Consider the following 12,977-nt stretch of genomic DNA (forward strand, 5'->3'; position numbering starts at 1 on the left):
GTGTCTTCCCCGTAAATGGACAGGCACTGGACAATAGAAACGGGTGTAATTTGTCCGAACACTTCAGCTGAAGCGAACCAAACAGCCTTCAAAGTAGTGAGTCAGGAGAGTGGATAAAGCACCGGGTATGTTCAGACAGCGGAATGCTACTGCGTAAGCAAAAAGGGCAGCATGGATGGATCTCAAAAACGTGGAGTGAAAGAAGCCAGACGCAAGAGTCCACACTGCGTGGCTCCATTATTTCAAGTTCAAGAACAGGTGGCCTCTTTTCTATGTTGAGAGCGGTCACCCTGTGGGGAGAGGTAACCCAGGGTGATGCAAATGTGCCACGTATCCTGGTCTGGGTGGTCGGCCCACAGGTGTATGTACCTGAAAAAACATCCCCGCACTATACATGGAGGGGTTATGCGTTTCACTGCACGTCACTTAAACCTCCACAAGTCTTGGGAGAAAGGAAATAAATAAATGACACCCCAAGGCAGAATAATTGGAGGTCTTTACCGCACCCGCCTTGGAGTCCGTTCCTTACTAACGTGTCTCTTAGGGCACTATGGCAGCTCGGTAAGCACAGAAAGAGAGTTTTAACGACTGCATGCTTTCCTTTATGCCCCTTTCATATAACGAAAAAGAAGTGGTATCTTTCAAAAAACTAAAAAGAGCCGTTAGCTCTTTGGGAGAGGAGAGGGCTCTCATTTGAGGGAACAGTAAGACTGAAATGTGTTCTTCGAGGCTCATTTTCCAACCTCCTAACAATTTTACGAGTGTGTAGAGAAAAATGATGGAAATCCTTAATTGATTCAGTGATAGAGAAATGGCCTTATTTCCCCCAGGTGATACTTTCGATGAGTCTTGCTGCACTTTGGGGCAGCATTTTCAAGCAGACGCTAATCGTAGCAACCAAAGTAGCCTTTTGAACGGTGTTATTTAATCAGTTTGCTAATTCAGTGATCTGGCAAGAGAGTAAGTCACCTGTGATTTTCGCGGTGAACGCTAGGAGCATGAAAAGATGACCACACTTGCCTGGAATTTTAAAACTGTGATGGCAGCCCTCCCCTCCCCCATATCGCATGTGAGCCAAACAGGAATCTCTGACTGACAACAATGCTCCACGGCCTTGTGGAAACATCAGCAAACTTTGAGACAAGGGAAGTTGGATTTGCATTTAATAGCAATTCCTCCGAGTCTTGTTTTTGCATAGTAGGCAAATGAAACCACATCGGCATTTTGTTCCCCTAAATATTTTATACATGAGGAATGGGTGAAAGGTTGGCACGGGGTGATTGATTCTAGTCTCCTAGGCAGGGGAATTGGGAATTGGGAAAGCCCCCTAAAAGATTATGAGTTTAGAGAGCAAACTCCTTGAAAAATGCCAGCACCTCTTATGAGGGTGGAAGAACAAAGGCCAGGCCTATTAGACATTCACACGCCTTAGTCAGAATTTCTTTCACCATTCATTTGCCATATGTCATGCGGGAGACCCTGCTCGCTGCGCCATCCGTCATGCAGGGAGGCCTGCGGGGTGTCAGGCGGGGAGGCCTGCGGGGTCTCTGCTCCCACTCCCCATACAAGAACGCAGGATATGGTGAGGCCAAAAAGGAACACCCACGGAGCCATAGGTAGGGGAGTCATACCACTATATTCTCTCTGGCGGCACTATACTCTCACTGGAGGCTGGATCCACACTGTCCGCAAACCGCCATCCACGCTTGCCAGCCCAGCCGCCATCTTCTTGCTAGCCCCCATTCTTTCTCCTCTTCCTTCTCCTCTTCTCTGCTAGCGTAGCCACAGCAGTTATATTAGTGGCCAATGGCTCACTGGTTACAGCTGACGGCCAACTAGCCACAGCTGATGGCCATGCAATCACAGTTGATGGCCATTTACTACCTGAGCCAGCACCTGTCTATGTGAGGCCGAGAGCCTGGAAACTTCTTTCTGGGGCTCTGCCCCCACACCATATATGTGTAACCTGCCTGTAAAATGAAAGGTTTTGCTTTCCTCCTTCCACCTAATTCGGGAGCAGTGAGGAAGTGAGAACTGTGCTTTGGGGGAGGGGACAACCATGAAGGGGGGGCACTCTGGGACAGGGAGCTTCCCCAGGCTGCTGGATGGAGGTGGAGACGCGGCCACCACAGTAAATAAGAACCCCGCTGGGGCCAGTGGTCTACAGCAGGGGTCTGTAAGGGGCCAGACAGTGAAATTTCCAAGTGTGCGGGCCCTACAGCCTGTCCCAACCACTCAGCTTTGCTGTGATAGCAGGCAAGCAGCCACAGGCAAGATGTGAGCAAACGAGTGTGGTGTGTTCCAATAAGACCTTATTTATGCACTCAGAAGTGTGGGTTTCCTATCACTTTGACGGATCACAAAATAGTCTTCTCTGGGTATTTGTCTTTAAAACATTTAGAACGGAAACTCATTCTTAGCTTATAGGCCAAACCAAACCAGGCATTGGGCCGGAGCTGGGAGCAGACTGTGCCACACCTGAACTTCACTCACTGCACATTTTTGCCTAAAAACCCTAACAATGGTAACGATGATGGCACCACTAAAACTCAGTGTGTAAAAGATGACAGAGCCTGTTAGTTTGAACCCCAAGGGCGTATACAAACTCTTTCCTTGCATTCGAAATATTAACAGAGCACTTCCAAAAGTGGGTCAGTGACGCGTCCCCTGATTCTGTCATTTATCATTTAAAACTTTCTGCACTCCTATGCAAAGGTAGGCGTATACTGCAGCGTGGCTGTCTTTTAGAAAACGGGGCCACTTAAATGTGCACCTGTGATGACAAAAGTCATAGTAGAGTCCAGCTGCACAAGGGACCACGACCTAGAAAGGGTGGAGCTTCCTGACCCGTGTGCCGCCCACGATATGTTCAGCAGAAAAGCAAGGGGTGCTGTCCACTTTACCTACTCACGTACTCATTCCTCCCACAAACGCTGAGTGTCAATCTCTGTGTATGGCGTGACCCCGGGCCTCAGAACACGTTGTGAACAAAACGGAAATGACCTGACCAGTGGCGCTTATATCCTAATGTCAAGGGAATTCAATTAACAATTTGAAAAAACCCATATCCATACGTGTGTGTACATACATACACTTTACATACCTACATTGTACATGGATATAAGCCTTTACAGAAGCCTAGCTTTCACACACTTTGTCCAGGGGAAACGGCCGACTTGAACTCTGCCTTTCTATTTGTTAGTACAAAAACAAACAAACAAAAACACACCTTGATGCTTATGTAGAGCAAAGATGAACGAGTTCAGAACGAAACAGAATACATTCTCACTGGGAATGTGGATACTCAGGCCGGGCACAACCACGCATGGAAAATGCAGTCTCAGATAAGTGAGACGAGTGTTGGTCCGTCTGGGTTCGTACATTAAAACACGCTCTGTGATTATCCGCCTCCCACGCCCTCTGCGGTTCATTCCTGATAAAGATTCAAAGCCTCAGCTGCTGTGAGCACGGGATGCTCTCAAACCAGGAGCGTTTAAAATGTGAAGCTCAACTCTCTATGGTACATCATCTGCCGACTGTCGAAATTTCTAATTTTGCAAGGAACTCAGCAAAATGCAAGGCTTCAAAGACTGTTCAATTACCAGTGCTATTTAAATATTTATTAGAAAGAACTCTGAAGCTGAGTTTTTTCCCAGACGCCACCACGGCAGATGCAGCGTAGGTTGCCCTTGGGGTGGCCGGTCTGCGGGGCTCTAACAGTCAACCGAAGTGGACTGCAACTGAAAACACATCTATACAGCTACATGCTGTGCTTTCCTTGTACTCCGAAAGAAATATGCAAAACGAGTCTTTTTTCCTAGAAGCGTTATGCCTTCCCTGTACATAGCCCGTGTTCAGTAAATATTGATGAGTCATCAAATCCTGTCTCTAGAGGCAGAAGCCCCCCTCATGACACTGGCCAGACGACTGGGAAAACAAAGTGTGGTCAGTACGTATGCGTCTATATGAGATTCTGACACGGCTGCAACACAGATGAACCCTGAGGACACCATGCTAAGTGCGACAGGCCAGTCACAAAAGGACAAATACTGTGTGACTCCACTCACATGAGGTCCCCAGAGGAGTCACATTCATAGAGACAGAGAGAGTGGTGGTGCCAGGGGCTGGGGGAGGGGATGGGCAGTCAGTGTTTAACGGGTCGAGATTCCGTTTTGCAAGATGAAAAGAACTCTGGAGATGGATGGTGGTGATGGTGGCGCAACAACGTGAATGGACTTCATGCCACTGAACTGGACACTCAAAAATGGTTGAAATGGTAAACTGTATACATTTTCTTTAAAAAAAGCTTGTGTCTAAGACCCAAAGTAAATCAGCCCTGAATCTAAAGGTAATTTAATAAACTGGAAAGTACCGCCTTGGGATGTGGGAGAAGATGTTGAGACTTTCGGATGGAGAAGTAACAGGAAAGCAAGATGGATAGACAGAGAAGAAATAGAGGCAGAAAAGGGTTAACTAGAGAGCCAGCTTGGGACGGAGAGAGTAAAAGACGGCTGCTGCCAGCACCCCAGAGGGGAAGAAATTCACAGAGCTCTTAGCCTCCAGCCCTGGAGCCAAAGCCTGCGGAGCCGCCTTCCCACTAAACTGCAAGCCCAGGAGAGAAACTGGCCTCTAGAAGGAGGGGTGCAGATCAGCCCTGCCCCCATCCTCCCTTAGACAAAGCTGGGCTTCCCCCCTCCAGCTGTCCCCAGCACCCAGCCGACCCCACCCCCACCATGGCCCTTCTAACAGTGGATCTGTCTGTGCTCCCCACAAGACAGACAACGCCTTTGTACCCCAAATGGAGCCTCGCACGAGCTGAGAGCCCGATCAGTGTTCACCGGCTGAACGGCTGAATGCCAACGACGATGACAGCAGGTTGCTGGTAACAACCACAGGAGGTTCCTAGGGCCACTTGGGGTGTGGTGGCGCCCCACGGACAAGCTTTCACAGGCGGATGCAAGTGACATTCGCGTGTGGCTCCTTCTCCTACATCGGCTCAGGTGCCAGCTGCAGTGCCGGAGGATAATGTGAGACAGAAGGCGTGGCATGAAACAAGGGAACATGCGGGAACAAGGCTCTACTGTCGCCGCGTTCTGGTGGAGGAAAGAAGGGGCACACCAGGGCCTGGGGGTGACGAAGGCGAGGGGGGGGCTGAAGGGACCCAGCTTCTCAATCTTTAATGGACACAGGTCACCTGGGGGCTCGAGAAAGTGCGGGTCCTGGAGAAGGGGGCTGGGTGAGGCCTGAGCCTGCATCTCTTCTGCACCCACCCCAGGCGGAGCCCCTGGCTTTTGGCTTTTGGTTCCTATACCACGCGACGCTTCTCGTAAAGTGTCACCAGGGGTTTCTGGATAAGAAGTTGCCGGCCAGGGACACCACTTGTTTCCTCAGAAATGTGGAAGTTTGCGATGCTAAGGAAACCCCACTTTAAAGCGTCAGCTGTATTAAAGAGCCGCAGCTCCGATCCTGCCATCTAAACAACACAGTGCAAACCCAAGTGACCGCACCTGTGCCCGGGAGCTCTCTGGCACTCACGATGTATTTTTAAATTATCCAACTACTTGTTGCAAATAATTTTTAAAATTCATGTGCCCCTCCCCCCTTTTATGAAAGGGAGACCTGGTCGGAGCCGGTGGTGGGTCAGGGAGGCACAGACCCCTGACAGGGCCGAGGTGCCCTGGGCCATCTGTGCAAAAAGGGCACAGAGGGTCCATTGTGAGAGGCTGGCGGTCCTCCCCACCACCGACCTGTAAGGGTCTCCGTTTCAAATGCAGCTTCTCATTTCAGTAAAAGAAGCACTGTCACCAGAATGGGGCTCCGAAGGACAGGCCGAGGTCTCTCCCGTCCTGACCCCTCCTTCCGCCTCTTCTCCCTGCCTCCTGATTCCTGTCTTGAAAGAACTTCTGTTCTCTGCCTCCCTTCACTCATCCATCCCGGGCTACTGCTGTGCTCGCTGAGGCCACTCGTGCCCGACCTTGGGCCAGTCCAGCGGTCACAGCTCAGTGCTTCCCGCTGCAGCGTGTTCCATAGGGACTGCCTGTTACGGGTTGAATTGTTTCCCCAAGAACCTATGTTGAAGCCCTAACCCTCCACCCCCTACCCCCGTCCTTGGGAATGGGACCTTATTAGGAAATAGGGTCTTATTTGGAAGTGGTTAAGATGAGACATTAGGAAGACACTTAGTCCAATGTAACCGGGAGGGCCCACGTGACAATGGAGGCAAATCGGGGCCAAGACACACCAAGGATTACTGGGGGCACCGTGGGAAGCTGAGAAAGCCAAGAACCTTCAGACAGCACGGCCCTGCCAACACCTTGATTCTGGACTTCCAGCCTCCGGAACCATGAGAGAATAAATTCCTGTTGTTTCAGCCGCCCAGTGTGGTGCTTTAGTATGGCGGGCCCAGGACACTCACACCACTCATCTCCATGCTGGAAGGCATCCTCTTGCCGTGGGGACCCCGTTCCAGGCCACTCCTCTGACCTGACTCCCTCCCAGGCCCTGCTGGTCATTTCCTCCTTGGCGTCTCTCCATTCTCCAGAAGTACTTCTGTCACAGGCTGTCGCACTGGGTAGCAACTGAGTGTTAACGGCATTTACTTACACATTCATTCATTCGTTCATTCAAAAATGTATCAGTGCCTGCTTATATTCTGGGGGACAGAAGATGAAACACACACACACACACACACACACACACACACACACACACTTAGAATAATAATTGTCGTATTTTTCCCATAAGTTGTCACAAGTGAAGAGCAGGGATATGGTTTAATCACTGATGCTGACAACCCACCTCCACATCCCTGCTCTAAGGACCAGCCTCTGGGCGCCATCCATGTTAACAAACCTCGGGGATCAGCAAACAACACTCACGGGAAAAATCCAGCCTGTTCTGTGCTGGCCAAGAGCTGAGGATGGTTTCTCTATTTTTAAGTGGTTAAAAAATATCCACAAAAGAATCATGTTTCCTGGCAACTTTTTGCATTTTTAACAAATTCTTGACCACTATTGCAGATTTTAATGTAAGAATAGTTGCTTTCCTCGGAGAAATAAAAACATTTTTAAATGCTTGAGCTCTACCATGTTTCCCCAAAAATAAGACCTAGTCGGACCATCAGCTCTAATGTGTCTTTTGGAGCAAAAATTAATATAAGACCCATATATTATTTTATATTATATCATATCTTATCATATATAAGACCTGGTCTTATATTAATTTTTGCTCCAAAAGACGCATTAGAGCTGATGGTCTGGCTTGGTCTTACTTTGGGGGAAACACGGTAATTTTGCTACCAATTATTTAGAAGTATCGATGCAGAATATTTGAGAGAACTGTTTTCAGTAGAAGTTTAAACTCGACAGCAGGGCCCCTCAGAGATGACTGGTGCTAGTGGAAGTTTACAGTTGTTGCTGGATTTTAAACATGGGCACCTACACAGAACCTGGAACATTCTTTATCCTGAAGCCTTTTGTCAACTTGTACCTTATTCACTATATGTCAACTTGTACCTTATTCATTTCAGAAAAGCCTTATTCACACCCCCCTGAGGCAGTCAGGAACTTGTGAGAGAATCACTAACTCCAGTCCCATCACTCTGGTCTTCCAGAACCATCCCAGGCTCCCACAGGCACCAGCAGCGCTGTTTGGGAGTTGTCAAGATTGGAGGCAAAGTTGATAAAAGAGCCACTTTTATTCCCGGCGTTTACCAAGCCTCTCAGCTCTGCTTGCAGTTCAGATAGTTCTGCTTGTTTTCCGTTATCTTTGCGTTTCCATTTCATTCACCCCAGATGCAAGCTTGTTTTTTCATACACATTTAGGAGAAACATCACGATTTGACCAGGCTTAAATCACTAAAGAATACACACCCTTCCTAGTTCATCCAAGTTTTTCTTTTCAAACAATATTTTTTATGAAAACTGCCTGACAAACACACCTCAGCCAGGTGATCACGGTCGACATCAACAGGGATCGGGCATGTTGACAGCGTGTCCCCTGATACGATGCCAGGGGATGACACTTTACTCTGTGGTCTTCCTCCCCACACACTGAACTCCGTAAATACGCTCATGTTTCAGTGAGAAAAACACCAGACAAACTCCAGTAGAGAGACGTTCTGTAAAATACCTGACTGGTCTTCCTCAACACTGTCAAGGTCATCAAAAACAAGGAAAGTCTGACAAACTGTCACAGCCCAGAGCCTAAAGAGACATGAAGACTAAATGTAACATGGGATCCTGGACCAGAAAAGGATATTACGTTAAAAACTGAGGACAGGCACGAGTGATGGGACATCACGTACTCTGAGATGATACAGTGAGAAGAGCAAAGCATTACTCTGTGGTAGCCCTGCCAAAAATGCATCACCAAAAGCCAATTATAAGGCAATATCAGACATACCCAAATTAAGAAACGTTCTACATAATAACTGGAGGTACTGTCTGCAAATGTCAAAGGTAAGGAAAGGCTGAGGAATCATTGCAAATTAAAGGAGGCCAAGGAGATGGGACAATTCAATGTAAGGCATAATCCTGGATGGGATTCTAGACCCATAAAGGATATTTTATATTGTTTGTGGGTTAGATGGTAACACTGTATCAATGTTTGTACTGTAGTTATGTTGGAGAATGTCCTTGTTTTTAGGAAATGCTTACTAAAGCATTGAGGGATAGTGGGGCGTTATGTCTTTAACCGCTTTTCAAATTGTTCAGAAAAAAAATTAAAAATAAAGTATGTAAATATGCAAAGAGAAAAAAAAGTGAGGACATCTGAGTAAGGTACAGACTTCAGTTAATAATAACGTGTAATATTGGTTCATTAATTATAACAAATGTACCCAGACTAATGTAAGATGTTAAACAACAGGGGAAACTGGGTATATGGGAACTCTCTGCACTATTTTCAAAAGTTTTCTGCAAATCTAAAACTATAAAACAGAAAGTTTATTTTAAAAATAATGTCATCACTGATTTTTAAAGAACTGTTGTATTTTTCCTACCTTTATTGCAAAATAAAGATTTTTCAGAGTTTCCAAAGCTCATAAGGAGGTCAGCTGGGGAGTCTGTGATGAGTCAACAGTAGGGTCCCCCAAGAAACTTTTCAAATCAATCATCTATTTTTAGAATCCTTTTGGATCAATTTTCCTTAAAATGTATTTCAGTCGCCTAACCCTTCAGCCTGCTATGGCTTTGTCAGAAGACAGGAGCAGGGTAAGCTCAAGGGGAAATTGTGGGAGCCCAGAAGAGCGGCCACGTGCTCTCTCAGACCCCTCACCTCCGGGGACTCCGGCAGCGCCAGAGCGCGCGCTTTTGTCCTGGCTCCTGCGACCACCAGGGGGCATCCCAGCACCAGACGCATTTTCCCTTCCTGCACCTTTGGCTCTGCTATGTGGTGACCGATGTCGCCATCCATGGCAGTCATCTGGGTTTTTTTTAATTATTATTGAAGCCCAGAAAAGGTGCGACTTACTTATTTTGTCTGACAAGAGAATGAACTACAGAAGATGAGATGCAGAAGATACGCCCCTTTCTAGAAAGCTCTAGTCTTAAACCCTTGAAGACTGGGAAGGACAGAGAATCAGAACCAATAAGGTACACACACACAGATATCTCCTACATAGATATATAGACAGATATAGGAGGTTTCTTTACACGTAGACAGAGACAGAAAGCAGCAGACAGCAACAGACAGACCCTGTGGGGGGGGGGAGGTACCATCCAGCAACTGAGCAACTGTGTCTGACTCAGCGTAGGGAGGACCTGAATACAACACAAAGCCCCCTTTTCCTGCCTCTCCACTTGAGCTTGGACACCTCAGCCTCTCTGCCCTCCGACTTGGCCTTACACCATGGCTCCCCTGGTTCGCAGGCCTTTGGACTTGGAGTGAACGACACCACCCGCTGCCCAGCTGGCGATGGCCGACTGTAGGACTTCTCAGCCTCCACAACCAAGTGAGGCCGTTCCTTAGACTCTCCTTTTACATACACGTATCTTCTATTGATTCCGCTTCTCTGAAGCTACTTTCCATCTGAGGCCTTTGCCTCTGCTGTTTCCTCTTCCTAAAATGCTGTTCCCTTCACCTCCTCGCCCACTGGCTTACTCCTACTTAGTCTTCAGGTCTCAGCTTCAGTGTCCATTCTTTCAGAAAAGCCTTTTCTGATGCCCGAGAGTAGGACCAACATATATCTGGATCTCTGAGACCCGCTGGAGAGCCAGGCTTCCCCCAGGAGGTGACAATTGAGCTGGGGAGGGGCTGGCTCTGAGGGGTGAGAGGGGCACACCCTGCAGAAATGAGGCCTGAGTGTCATTCCTCAGAAGGGGCATCTGGAGTGAGACTGGGATAAAGTAAGAAACGAGCAGACACAAGATGCAGGGCCTTCTGGAGATAAACAAGGGGGCTGCACCTAGTCCGCATGTGTTGAGTGAACAAGTCAATGAACAAAGGAAGTGAGATTTCAAGGCCGGCTGACTAACCCCTTAGCACAAGCTCCTGCTACTCTGAGATGGTTTCCTGGACCTGAGCCCGGAAGTGGAGGCGGGGGGGCTGTGTTCAGACAGACAGGAAACCATGAGGCCCTTGCCCAGGGCTGAGGTTGTGGAGATGGAAACGAGGGGTGGGGTTCCAGGTAGTTCTCCCTGGCATGGCTGCTGCAACTGGTTCATGCCAGCTGCTGAGTTCCTTTGTCCGGGTCATATTTAACCTTTACTAGCTCCAATAACATCTCAGGAAATTCCATCCATGGGCTCTTAACACTTCCTGTCCGTAAGGACAGCAAGTCAATTTTCATCCCTCCATGTTCAATGTCAAGGTCGTCCCAGTCTCTATTATGTTCTCATTTTTCTAGCAGTAGCTCTGCCCGCTTAGTATTTCAGGGAAATTACATTGAGATGAACAGTAATTTCTGGGTACGATAGTAAGATCGAAGCAACTGTATCTGACTCATCGTAGGGAGGTCACCTTCTACTTCACAGTGACAGATGGATCCAGTCTTGCTATTATCTCAACCACAAGGAGTCAGAATATTTTAATTGACCAGCACATCTATCTCGTGATAAATGTAGGAAAGGCTTCCTCCATTAGACACTGATTGCTTAAGATGGGTAGGAAAAAAAAAGAAAAAACCTGGGGAGAAAGAGGCGGTAATTTTCACAGTTGGTCCAAATTCACAGAAGGTGCTTCCTTTTTAAAAATGATTACTATTTATTTTCCTAGCAAGATAATACTACATCTTCTTTTGCATGAACGTTCTTTGTTCTTAAAAGTTATCTAATGATTTGGCAAAGGAGTCCAGTAATTTACTTGTCAGGAAAACGCCATGAAGAAAGTCACAACTCAGGCGGGGAGACAAGATGTAAGGAATGCCCACGATCCGTCTGGTAAAAAGCATTGTTCATCCTCAAAAATGAGTCAGCAGGTCTGACCCCAGCACAGCTGTGTTCAGAGCCCTCACAGTTCACTTCTCCAAGTTTTTAGGTGTGAATGTAAAACATGCCTGTTTCGCTCCAAATTGACCAACCTTCTCTTTACAGCATCCCCAGGTGACACTGACGCAGGAAAGACTCAGAGTTCTCCCCTGCTGACAACTTCCTCTGAGTTGTATTTACAATGCAAGGCAGAGCCCACCGCAGGCCTGGGAGACTGTGCAACTTCCTCCCACCCCCACCCCAGCCCGCCCACTCCGCCCCATCCCGGGATATGTCTAACAATGAAAGGAGCGTTTTCAATTCCCAGGTTGTCCCTCAGCAAAGAGGGAGTCAGTCCCTCCTCATTTGGGTCCATATAGAGCCTCTCACGTTACTGGCACTGTCACAATTACTCTAGAGCAGCTGGCAGGACACTCTCTGGGGACGACTCTGCAGCCTAAAGTCACTGGCTTTGGGTGATGATTAATCATCCAAAAGAGGTCCAGGGACGCTGGGGGGGTTCCTGAGACTTTCAGGGGGGTCTGAGGTCAAAATCATTTTTATAATAACATTGAGACGTAATTTAATGATTTAGATCACTGGAGTGACATTTGCACTCATGATGCAAAGGTGACAGTGAGTAGAAGTGCCAGCACCTGAGGCCAGCAGAGAACCACACTAAACGAGTGGTCGCTGCATTCTTCACCACCGCGTGCCCACCGCGGAGTGAAACGAGGACCCGTGCTCACTGAAGAACAGCCTCGGCTGGTGAAGCGGAAACGATCAACTTCATTCCCTCTGGGTCCTTTTAACATCCGTGTGATGACCTGGGAAGCACAGGGAGAGCCCGGCAGCTGCACGCGGAGGCACGTCTGTCTCAGGTGGAGCACCGTACGGCTGAGTTCCGAGGACCCAGCACTTTCCATGGATACCATTTTTACCTGAAGGGAGGACTGACAAACTACAGCTATGCACACATGGGCATCTGCTGGCCATTGCCTTGAAAATGAATCAGTGAGCTTCAGGGAAAGCAACTGACAGCATTTGCTGCCAGTAATAAAGTGAGCTTTCAAGTGCAAACTGCTTCCACACGAGCTTGGCAGCTTCCAGATACTGAAAGATTTTCTGATGAGGTAGTGGTGACATGAATGAGTGTGACCTTATTTTGCGTCATCGTGATGTGTGGCAGCATTTGGAAGATTTGCATAACTCAGTGAACCAGACATTTCCTAAATGACCCATGTGTGATGTTACAAAATCACGCCTGGGCAAAAGGCCCAGTCACACTGCCTGACGGACCAGTGGATCTACTATAACTGAGTGTGAAAAAGTGACTGATAGGAAACTCCCCTCTAAAACACAATCACTTGTTGAGTTTTCGGGAAGTATCACGGCGTAGTCACAGTTATCTGAAAAGGCTAGTAAGACAACTCTCTTTTCCAAATACGTATCTATGTGAGGATGTGTTTTCTTCATATATTTCAAAGAACTCCCATTGCAACAAAGGGAATGCAGGACTAGATGTGGGAATCTGTTTTGAAGATGGGTATTGAAGAGATTTATAAAACTGCA

This window comes from Rhinolophus sinicus, chromosome 1 (assembly GCF_057876585.1).
Source record: "Rhinolophus sinicus isolate RSI-liver-muscle chromosome 1, RSI-T2T, whole genome shotgun sequence".
Classification (NCBI taxonomy): domain Eukaryota; kingdom Metazoa; phylum Chordata; class Mammalia; order Chiroptera; family Rhinolophidae; genus Rhinolophus; species Rhinolophus sinicus.